At 46.3% G+C, this 12,568-nt stretch overlaps 1 protein-coding gene across 2 annotated transcripts in view; it reads left to right on the top strand.

Annotated features, from left to right (window-relative positions):
• Positions 1-2,649: 2,649 nt before the first annotated feature.
• RBM5 (RNA binding motif protein 5) overlaps positions 2,650-12,568 on the top strand; it is a 47,446-nt gene continuing 37,527 nt past the window's right edge. For both annotated transcript variants that reach the window (XM_068252936.1, XM_068252935.1), the window contains exon 1: positions 2,650-2,756. The gene's annotated coding sequence lies outside the window, so the exon portion shown is untranslated. The remainder of the gene's footprint in view (positions 2,757-12,568) is intronic.

The raw sequence follows: 12,568 nt of genomic DNA, 5'->3' as shown, positions 1-12,568 counted from the left end.
AAGTAGCGTCAGAGATCGGAGACCTCCGCAATGGAGGTATGTGCTGCTGCTGCCCGCCTGTTGCCACTGATAATAGATGCTGGAACACTAGGCGCAGGTAGCGTGTGCTGCTGTCTCTGCTGTGGAAAAAAAAAAACAGAAAAAAATAGTTCCCCGTAATGTATGAATCAAAAAGCTAACACTCTGCGGTTGCCTCTGATCTGAGGCCTGCTTCTGTGATGTGGTGGCATAGGGGCAGACATGGTGCGATGGTGCCCATGGCACGAGCCATTTCTGTACCACTCTACATACGCCACTGGGTACAAAGGATGGCAGACAATGTTATACAACATAGGGCTAAGTTATATAAGGCAAACGGGACAAAATGTACAGTGCATCCGTAAGGTATTCAAAGCGCATCACTTTTTCCACATTTTGTTATGTTACAGCAATATTCAGAATGGATTAAATTCATTTTTCCATCAGAATTGTACACACAACACCCCATAATGACAACGTGAAAAAAGTTTACTTGAGGTTCAGGCAAATTTATAAAAAAAAAAAAAAAAAAGAAAAATCTCATGTACATAAGTATTCACAGCCTTTGTTCAAGACTTACAATTACAGCCTCAAGTCTTTTTAAATATGATGCCACAAGCTTGGCACACTTATCCTTGACCAGTTTTGCACATTCCTCTTTGCAGCACCTCTCAAGCTCCATCAGGTTGGTCGGTGCACACTGCACAGGCATTTTAAGATCTGTCCAAAGATCTTCAATTGGATTCAAGTCTGGGCTCTAACTTTGCCACTCAAAAATATTCACCGAAGCCACTCTTTTGATATATTTGCTGTGTTCTTAGGGTTGTTGTTGCTGAAGGATGAAGTAACGCCCCATCTGAGTTTAAGAGCACTCTGGACCAGGATTTCATCCAGGATATCTCTGTACATTGCTGTAGTCAACTTTCCATTTATTCTGACTAGTCTCCCAGTTTCTGCCGCTGAAAAACATCCTCACAGCATGATGCTGCCATCACCATGCTTCACTATAGGAATGGTATTGGCCTGGTGATGAGCAGTATCTGGTTTTCCTCCAAATGTGCCTCCAGAGTTTAATCTTTGTCTAACCAGACGAAAGAATTTTGTTTCTCATGGTCTGAGAGTCCTTCAATCTGTGCAATTTTATGCACAGATTTTTTTGAACATGCGCATTTTGTGGCCAAAAAATTGCAGACTAAGGCCTGGGGCACACCAAAACCGCTAGCAGATCCACAAAACGCTAGCGGTTTTTGGGAGCAGAGAGCCGATATTTGGCCGGTGCACACAGAGCGGATTTTGTATGCGATCCGCCGGCCGCATCAGCATCCGCGTGGCTAATGTATCTCTATGGGCTGGTGCACACCGGTGGTTTGAGGTTTTAAGCAAACCGCAAACGTACAGCAAGAGGCACGTTTGCGGCTTGCTAAAAATCTCAAACCGCCGGTGTGCACCAGCCCATAGAGATACATTAGCCACGCGGATTTTAATGCGGATGCGGACGGCGGATCCGCCCAGTGTGCACTGGGCCCGTTTCTACTGGCCACATGACCGCTGTGCAATTGCCGCACCGCAGTGCACACCCATTTGTACTTCCAGTCGCTCTGTGGCTCAATACAATCGCTATGTGACCCGGATGAGAACTGCGGAAAAATGCAGCATGCTATTCATTAATTTAGCTGCACCGCACCTTATCGCGACCGGAAATTTACATCAATGGAAACGGTTTCTTTGATTAACATTGACTGCAGTAAAAGTCAATAAAATCGTTTTTAAGGGCTCGTTTCCACTATAGCGAATCCGCATGCGGGCACTGCATGCGGATTCGCATACTTAATGTTAGTGGATAGGGCTGTTTCCACGTGTGCGGCGGCGGCGGCGTTTTTCTGTGCGTGGAAAATCTGCACGACAGGGTCGTGCAGATTCGCGTGTGGCTGGAATGCGTGCGATTCGCCGCTAATGTATTCAATAAGGAAAAAGCATGCGGCTTTGTCATGCGGATTTCCCCGCGATTTCGCATGCGATTTCGCATGAAAGCCAATGGAACTTAACACAGGCAGTGACATGGTTAAATTCGCATGGCTCCTTGCCATGCGAAATCGCATGCGAAATCGTGGGTAAATCTGCATGCGGAAACGCAGCCGCATGCGATTTCTTCAGCGGTGGAATCCAGGCGATTCCGCACCGCTACAGTGGAAACAAGCCCTCAAACACTGCAGTTCGCGTGCGGTATGCGCCCCGCGTGTAGTGGAAATCGGCATGCACACGCCGCTATCAAAAAGCATAACGTGCGATTATTGCGCAAATCGCATTGATTTTTCAACAGGCGTGGCCCCAGCCTATAATTTTGATGATGATGCTAGATTTTTTTTTTCAGTTATGCACAGGAAAGTTCTAGGAATGTCTTTAAATTATAAGAATTTATTTATAGGGTCTAGGTTGAACATCCCCAGTGTTAAAAGCCGTGTTATATCTTGACACGCTGCACACTCTATAGAAACGCATTCTCCGCAGCCCCCAAAGTTCTCGCTGGCCGCCGCCCGCACTACACTTCCCAGCACACCCCGCTTCTGCGCTGCACTGCCATTGGCTGGTAGGCTGAGCTGTAAGGGAGCACATGCGTAGTGTGCAGTGGAAGCTTCCAGCAGGCGCAGTGCATTGTGGAGAGGAGAAGACGGAGCGGCGCCATTTCGTACATTTTCTTCTGAGAGACGAGGCTGCGCCCACGGGTGCGGCAACCACAGGTGAGAACCGGCTGCGGGGGTCTCCAAATGCCCCCTAAACGCACGTATGACTTTTGTGAATGCCAGGGGGGTCCTGATATAACCCGTACGTCGTGCCTACGCGTGACACGTCCCTTCCCCCCCCACCAGCTATCCTGCATACGCTGCGTATGGTGGGCTGCTATATCTCCTGTGTGCTCTCTATTGACCTCCATGCGTTGTATATGGGGGGCGGGGGCCCAGTCCCCAGAGCCATACCTGGGTACACAGATTCACATAAGTTGGGGGAGGACTCTCCTTTTCCCTCTTATTACCCTCCTATAACCCTCCTATATGCAGCATCTTTGTGCTTCTTGTAAAGCGCTGCGGAATATGTTGGCGCTATATAAATAAATAAAAAAAAAAATCTCTGCTCTATATTTGTACGTATCACTCTATACTCGTCATGTACCCAACCCTGATTTTTTTTTTTCTTTTAAATTCTGCATATGGGGATCTAGAATTGCTGGACTTCTATATGCTCTTATTTATTGTTTATTTAGCACCGACATCTCCTGTAGTGCAGTACATCGTATAAAACAATTGGTAGGGCATGTAAACATATACAATTAGGACATCTAGTAATACAGATACATAAATTAACCACTTAAGGACCACGTGAATTTCTTCTGATCGGTGCTGCGTGGACTCTCCAGCCCGCAGCACCGATCAGGAAATAGCAAGGGCGATCAGACTTCCCCCCCTCCCCACCCCCTTTTTTCCCCACTAGGGGGATGTCCTGCTGGGGGAGTCTGATCGGCGCCGGCTGCCCGCACTTTCCGGGGGGGGGGGCTCTTCAAAGCCCCCCTCCGCAGCGCTTTCCGCCCTCCCCGGCTTTCCCTCCCTCTCCCTTACCCTGTGAGTGGTGCAGGACGGAGTTCCGTCCTGCGCCGGATAGGATAGGCTTCTGCCTATCAGATGCCGGCGATCCCCGGCCAATCAGAGGCCGGGGATCGCTGATCTACGTCACGGCGCTGCTGCGCAGCAGCGCCGTGTGATGTAAACAGCGGGGATTTCTTCCCTGGATGTTTACATTATGCGTGCGAGCCGCGATCGGCGGCTCGCACACTGTTCACGGAGACAGTCTCCGTGAACTAGCATGGAAAGGCCGCTATGGGCGTTAGGCGGTCGTTAAGTGGTTAATGGGTGGTTTGAGACATCACCGGTACTGGTGCATTTTCACATCAGAAACACTAGGAGGAGGTCCAGGAGATCCCTGCCCTAGTGAGCTTACAATCTAGAGCAGTGATGGCTAACCTTGGCAATCCAGCTGTGGTGGAACTACAAGTCCCATGAGGCATTGTAATACTCTTGACAGCTCTAAGCATAACTCTGGGAAGCAGAGGCATGATGGGATTTGAAGTTTTGTAACAGCTGGAGTGCAAAGGTTAGCCATCACTGATCTAGAGGGTGTATTAGGGTCATCCCCGGTGTTCCAACTAACTAGCATACATTGACAAAACAGCATACATTTAAAGTGATATACCCCTTGTTAGTAGAATCAGTGTCCCCTTGCCCGCTCGCTGGGCTGCGGGCTCGGTCCTCGCTTCGCTCGGACAACTTTTTATTCTAACTCTATGTCCACTTGGATAGTGGAGATTGCACATCAGCACATAGGCAGGTAACTGGGATTGAAAAGGTTAATGCTGCTGATGGGTATTATGGGGTTAATGTATGCCCTGCATGACTTTGCACATGCTCAGTAGCATTTGTATGCTATTCTGTCGGGTATGCTAAAATGTTGGAACACCGGCACCTCCTCATTTGCCCCATTATCCTATGCTGCTACAGGTAATTCATCTATTTCCATGATGCTTACATATTCATTCATTCTTATTGCCCATCTCTGGCTCCAGTTATATTTGGTATGAAATTGACACTATCTGCGTTTCCTCACATATACCATGATCCTGTGTATTCTGTATATGACTACACATGATCCTGTGTATTTTGAATATGACTACACATGATCCTGTGTATTCTGTATGAGACCTCATGACTGCTACTACTATCCTATGTAGCCTTTATATGAGTGTCCCCATCTCTGCATCCTATGCATATCTTTTCCCACTGCCTGCTGAATTTTGTATATGTTGCCTGTATCCTTCTCATTTATCCTATCACCATTTTCTGTCTATGGGGGGCCCCATCCCTGCACACACATACATTTGAAATCAGCGCAGGAAGACTTGGGCACAGGATACAGCTGGTATATGGCTGATCCTGCTGCTGCACAAGTCCCGGCTGTGTTAATTACTATTCCCCCTCCAGGCTGCCATGGATGGTGGGGAACGAAATAATTTGGCTTTCAATTGCTACACACTACACACAATTAGCCCACATTTTCCTCTCTATGCTGCAAATGGGAAAGCCCATGCCTCCACCCTTATGTACAGTGGAGGAAATAATTATTTGACCCCTCACTGATTTTGTAAGTTTGACCAATGACAAAGAAATGAAAAGTCTCAGAACAGTATCATTTCAATGGTAGGTTTATTTTAACAGTGGCAGATAGCACATCAAAAGGAAAATCGAAAAAATAACCTTAAATAAAAGATAGCAACTGATTTTCATTTCATTGAGTGAAATAAGTTTTTGAACCCCTACCAACCATTAAGAGTTCCGGCTCCCACAGAGTGGTTAGACACTTCTACTCAATTAGTCAATTAAGGACACCTGTCTTAACTAGTCACCTGTATAAAAGACACCTGTCCACAGAATCAATCAATCAGGCAGACTCCAAACTCTCCAACATGGGAAAGACCAAAGAGCTGTCCAAGGATGTCAGAGACAAAATTGTACACCTGCACAAGGCTGGGATGGGCTACAAAACCATGAGCAAGAAGCTGGGAGAGAAGGTGACAACTCTTGGTGCGATTGTTCGAAAATGGAAGGAGCACAAAATGACCATCAATCGACCTCGCTCTGGGGCTCCACGCAAGATCTCACCTCGTGGGGTGTCAATGGTTCTGAGAAAGGTGAAAAAGCATCCTAGAACTACATGGGAGGAGTTAGTGAATGACCTCAAATTAGCAGGGACCACAGTCACCAAGAAAACCATTGGAAACACATCACACCGCAATGGATTAAAATCCTGCAGGGCTCGCAAGGTCCCCCTGCTCAAGAAGGCACATGTGCAGGCCCGTCTGAAGTTTGCCAATGAACACCTGAATGATTCTGTGAGTGACTGGGAGAAGGTGCTGTGGTCTGAGACCAAAATAGAGCTCTTTGGCATTAACTCAACTCGCTGTGTTTGGAGGAAGAAAAATGCTGCCTATGACCCCCAAAACACCGTCCCCACCGTCAAGCATGGGGGTGGAAACATTTTGCTTTGAGGATGTTTTTCTGCTAAGGGCACAGGACAACTTAATCGCATTAACGGGAAAATGGACGGAGCCATGTATTGTGAAATCCTGAACGACAACCTCCTTCCCTCTGCCAGGAAACTGAAAATGGGTCATGGATGGGTGTTCCAGCACGACAATGACCCAAAACATACAGCAAAGGCAACAAAGGAGTGGCTCAAGAAAAAGCACATTAAGGTCATGGAGTGGCCTAGTCAGTCTCCGGACCTTAATCCATTAGAAAACCTATGGAGGGAGCTCAAGCTCAGAGTTGTACAGAGACAGCCTCGAAACCTTAGGGATTTAGAGATGATCTGCAAAGAGGAGTGGACCAACATTCCTCCTAAAATGTGTGCAAACTTGGTCATCAATTACAAGAAACCTGTGCTTGCAAACCAGGGTTTTTCCACTAAGTATAAGTCTTTTATTGTTAGAGGGTTCAAAAACTTATTTCACTCAATGAAATGCAAATCAGTTGCTATCTTTTATTTAAGGTTATTTTTTCGATTTTCCTTTTGATGTGCTATCTGCCACTGTTAAAATAAACCTACCATTGAAATGATACTGTTCTGAGACTTTTCATTTCTTTGTCATTGGACAAACTTACAAAATCAGTGAGGGGTCAAATAATTATTTCCTCCACTGTATATTCTATATTTTATATTTCAATTTGTGTTTATATAGAGCTGATGGAGTCCATAGTCAAGTTTTTTAAAGAACAAAACACCCATGCTAACCTAGAAATAAAATAGAAACCACATATATAAGTAGATGAATTCTACTTATGTAACAGATGTATTGTGCTATCCACGTAATGATTCCTGTGAATTTTATAAAGGAAAAGCAGAAAATCCTATTCTAGGTAGTGGCCATCTTGCCAAGCTAATGCTGACATCATATCCTCCCTGACAATTTTTTTCTCCCCCTCCCTTCTCTTGCTCATTGTGTATTCATTAGCTGTCCTCTTCCCAGAGTCTTCAGACACTCCCACTGAGGTGTATACTAACAACTGCACTGTCTTTTTTTCATTTACACATCCGATCACTGAGTCACTTCAGCCTTGCTTGTAAACACAAGTGATCAGAGGGTGTTTCTGATAAGCAGCAAGGCAGGGAAATAAATGGAAGTGGAGGAATATATAATAGATAAAAAGAACTTCCAGGATTCAAGTCTGTGGCACTGTTTGGCACTAGGGCCAGTGCTCCTAAAGTACGGTATGTGATAACTACAAACCATAACAGCAGAAAAAGTTTTGCTTGCAGGATTAGCATCTTTATCACTTAATACACTCAGACCAGTTGCTGTTGAAATTTGATTTTTATGGTGATACCGCTTTAAATGACCTTAAAGCTGGCCATACACTGGCCCGATTTGCCGCCGTTTCGACAGCAGATTCGATCACTGGGATTCAATCTGCTGCCAATCGTTAACGCTAAACGCACCCACTGATCCAATTTCCTCCTGAAATCGGATCGGTCCGTCGATTGCGCCGTGCGGGAAATTACCGTCGATCGCCCGCGGGTAGGGAGCGCGTCGCTAGCGGCGGCCGATCCGATACAAGTATACATTACCTGACACTGGCTCCCGGGCATCTTCTCCGCGCTGCACCGCTCTGTTCCTGCTTTCATCCTAGCGTACATTAACTTCCTGTGTCACTCCAGTGACCAGGAAGTTCAAATAGAGGGCGCTCTAGTGACACAGTGTACCCTGGGATGCGGTGCAGCACGGAGAAGAGGACCCGGAGCCAGCTTCAGGTAATGTATACGGGGGGGGACAGGCGGCAGGAGCAGCTCAACAGATTGTGATCGGTTTCAGGCTGAAATCGATTCACAATCTGTTTGCAGTAAAGGCAGCCATACGATCCCTCTCTGATCAGATTCGATCAGATAGGGATCTGTCAGTTGGTCGATCTAATGGCAAATCGACCAGTGTATGGCTACCTTTAGAGGAGCTCACAATCTAAAACTTAAAAGAACCAACAACAAAAGATGTTAAGGTGAATAACTGTAGACCATTTCTTTGCAAGCTTTTGAAACTTGTTTCTTCTTCAGGCATTGCACAGAACTGGATCAGAACCATACAAAAGAAATGTCCGTGTACTGTTCTGATCCATTTCTGTATCATGCCTGAAGAAGAAACATTTAGAAAGCTTACAAAGGAATCTTGTACAAGTAGTCATCAAATGTATCACCTAAACCTCTTTTGTTATATCTTCAGATTGTCTCCATGACTAACACTGGACCCCACACACACAACAATCTAAGCCTTGTTAGTCTAGTGTCCTTGTCATAATGTAATGCCATTTGGGGAGGGGGGACCTAAGTTAAATATCAGTATGTCTTAGGAATGTTAAGCTTTTCTGGAAGTAGTAGAGTAGAAAAGCGTTAGGTATCAGTTCCCATTGCATATTGAGCCCCATGGGGACATGGAACCGCTGAACGCAATCACTGCGGGATGCTACACTCAGTGTTTTAGGAATTTTGACCGAAACGTTCGCAGAATCAATGGGAAAATGTATTGAGATGAACAATACCATTCATCTCATTGCAGAGCATGTTTGATCCTGGTGTTTGAAGGATACCAGAGCTGAAATCAATATTAGAAACGGGAGGAGCAGGCATGTATGGTGAGTTCTTCTGATGCTCACCGCCCCCCTGTTCTCCATTCTGCCACTCCGCTGACTAAGTGGCCTCCAGCACCCTTTTCTGTGTCGCCTTCGTCAGGCATGCCTGTGCTAGTCTGACTGTGAGTCTTATGCTGGGGATACACGGTACGTTTCTGTACCGTGTATCGTCCAGTTGATCCGGCCAGCTGATAATATTCAGCTGGCCCGATCATACCGCTCGACCCGTGCCCCCTTGACTCCCGCCGGCGGACAATGGCAGGGAATCGAGCAGTGATAAGGAAGCGGAGACGAGCGGCAATCGATCCGCGCGGACAAGCGGGCATGCGCCGGCAGAAAACGAGCCGCGTATGCATGGCATTACAAGTCTGGGGGCCCTTTATGCATACACATGACTTAATGCACAGAGCACTGCGGCCGCGCACTGAACTCGAGCATTTAGAGGTGGGGGGGGGATGGAGAACGGGGGGGGGGGGAGCGGTGAGCATCAGGACAGCTCACCAATGCCTGCTCCCACCGTTTCTCATTGATTTTGGCTCTGGTATCCTTTAACTAGGATGGACGACTGCAGAAGCTGGTGTGAACCAGCCTTTAGGCTATCATTAGTCTCTTGAATCACATTAGTTACGTGCAAAGTTCTGGTTCAGTCCATGATGATTCTTGTTAATGTAGAGCAAAATTAAGAATCGTGTTTAAGTTTTAAGCTCGAATCTGCTAAATGTGATTTTTAAAGGGACTCCGAGCACCTCTCATGGGCATGCCTGTAAGACTCCGACCAGTACTGCAAAGTACTTAAAGATTTTCATTTGATGCCTGCATCACCATTCTACACCAAATAGTTTTTTCAATTTTAATTTAAAAATCGTGGCTGCCATCTTGGCTATGTTATAACTTCCAGGTCACCCCTGTCTTCTGTTAATTAAAGAAGTGCATCACTGAATGAAGCAGGAAGAGGAAGTGACACACATGGCCAGCTCCTCCAGAGGGGTCATAGCACACGTTTGTTGGAAGTCGTCTGTCTTACAGGCATGCCCATGAGAAGTGAGCGGGGTCCCTTTAAATGAATTTTGAGTTGATGCAGAATTATGCAAATACAGTAGAATCCCTTTATATGGGCATAGTGGTTAGCGCTCTCGCCTTGCAGCGCTGGGTCCCCAGTTCAAATCCTGGCCAGGGCAAGATCTACACGGAGTTTATGTTCTCCCTGTGTCTCTGAGTTTATTCTGGGCACTCCACTTTCCTTGCACAACTAAATTATACAGATAAGTTAGTTGGCTTCCCCCTAAATTAGCCTACACTATGATACATACAGTAAATGATACATACGTATATTTATGGCTATGGTAGGGATTATGACTATGGTAGGTTGCGAGCCCCTTTGAGGGACAGTAAGTGGCAAGACAGTATACTCTTTAGTGTTGCGGAAGATGTTTGTGCTATATAAATACATTATAATGACTCCAAGGGACCAGGAAAAGTAGTTTACTATATTAGAATTGGTCATATATTGTATATTTATACAGGTGTGTTTGCTGGGACCTGAGCACGGAGTTATCTATATCCAGAGGTTTACTATACAGTATCATAGTTTACTAGAACAAGATTGACTGTATATGCAGATTGTAATTTGGCCAATCTAATGATACCTGGGCAGTATTGATCCCTTTTCAAGCTGCATAATTCTGTATCAATTTGAAATTGTTTGCATCTCGTTGACAATCAGGAACTGGGATTAGTGGCTTCTGAAATGAGATTTTGCAGAAGGCTAATACAGTAATTGACAATTGATTGATCAAGCTCAGTGTTCTCCCCAGGCTCTTTTAGCCGGGTCCTGCACCTGGCTAGTTTTGGTGACCACCCGGCTGTCATCAGCTCACCTCCTCCTATACTATAAGCAGAGTTGTGCGGAGGAGTACCGGCTCTACATTCTATCATCTTGCCCCACCCGGCTACTTTTTCATGCCACCCGGCTGGAAAAAATTTCTGGGGAGAACACTGAAGCTGTCATTTCATAATCTTTCCCGTTCTGAATCTGTCCTACTTTCCAGTTGAGTCCCTACTAATTTTGGTTCCCTAGTTATGTGCACACGCTGGACTAAAGACACAGAACATTTATATCGCACTTTTCTCCTGGTGGATTCAAAGCGCCAGAGCTGCAGCCACTTGGGGCATGCTGTATATGCAGTAGCAGTGTTATGCTGGGCATACACGGCTCGATGCCCCCTTATCAATCGAGCCGCTGATAGCTTGATTGATAATATCTGACGTGTCCAATCACCGCGGGGATCGATTCTGTGCTCGACACCCGCGGCCGGACAATAGCGGCGAATCGAGCGGGAGATAAGAAGCGCCGGCGGGGACGAGCGGGAATAGATTCGGGTGCACGCAGGGACGCGGCGGCGGGAGTCGATCCGGCTGCTAATCGCCCACTGGATCGACCCGTGTATGCCCAGCATTAGGAAGTCTTGCCCAAGGTCTCCTACTGAATAGGTGCTGGCATACTGAACAGAAAGAGCCGAGATTCGAACCCTGGTCTCCTGTGTCAGAGGCAGAGCCGTTAACACGTACACTATCCTGCCAGTTTCTAAAGGATAAAGCAAGGCTGTGGAGTCGGAGTCGAAGAGTTGGGGAAAAAATGCACCGACTCCTAATAAATTTAAACTGTAATTAAAATAGGGAATATGATAATGTTCTATTTTTCATATTATAGTTATACATTTATATCGGCCTTTCTCAACCTTTTTATTTTGGAGGAACCCTGTAAATAACTTTTGGATCTCAAGGAACCCCTGCAAACAATTTTTTGGTGTCGAGGAACCCCTACATTTATTTTTCAGGAGGCATGGTCTTTAAATAGGTTAGGCTGCTAATCTCACTATTTCCTATTACACTGCCACACATTTTACTGTCTCCTGACCCACCAATTTAGTGCTTCTTGTTACAGTACCACCTATTATAGTGTGCTCTCTATTATACTTCCCCCACGATGGGGTAAAATGCCGAGGAACCCCTGCGGAGTCCTCAAGGAACCCTGGTTGAGAGCCTGATTTATATCTATAGTAATAGCTGTGCTTAATCCACAAAAATGAAATAAACCAATCAAAAAATACTTGTGCTGCTTCAATAAAGCAGTCCCCGTATTTTTAAAGTCAGATATACCGTGTTTCCCCGAAAATAAGACATTGTCTTAAATTAATTTTCCTTCCAAAATATGTGCTAGGGCTTATTTTCAGGGAGGTCTTATATTTTGTGGGGGTAGCCAGATCCCCCCTTCAGTATTTAGCCAGATTCCCCCTGTATATATGGCCAGATTCCCCCAAGTGTATATAGGCAGATTTCCTCCCTGTGTATATAGGCAGATTCCCCCCCCCCCACGCCTGCTCACTTTACCTCCTTTGTGCTGGCTCCTTGTCTTCCCCCCCCCCCCCCCCCCCCCCCAAGAGATGGGATCCCCGTGCGGTTTATGCCAGGCATGATACAAACTGCAGATCAGCGGCGAAGGCAGCTAATGTAGTCCAGTAAGCGCTGCCATATACAGGAAGTGATCTGTGTTTACTTCCTGTACAGGGCGGCGCTGTTACTGGGCTATAGAAGCTGACGTCACCGCTGATCTGCGGTTTGAATGATGCCTGGGAGTAACCGTAGGGGATCAGACTTTTGAAAAGGAGGGGGACAGGAGCCGGCACAGAGGAGGTAAAGCGGGTGGGGGGGGGGGGGGGTCAGTGGGGGTATGTGGAGCAGGACCCTAGCGCCCATTCTGACTAGGGCTTATTTTAGGAGGATGCCTTATATTTTGAGTATACTCGAAATATGGGCTAGGGCTTACT

The sequence above is a fragment of the Hyperolius riggenbachi genome, chromosome 9 (assembly GCF_040937935.1).
Source record: "Hyperolius riggenbachi isolate aHypRig1 chromosome 9, aHypRig1.pri, whole genome shotgun sequence".
In the NCBI taxonomy this organism is placed as follows: Eukaryota; Metazoa; Chordata; class Amphibia; order Anura; family Hyperoliidae; genus Hyperolius; species Hyperolius riggenbachi.
Note: the sequence above shows the minus strand (reverse complement) of the source record. Positions and strands in the feature narration are given on the sequence as shown.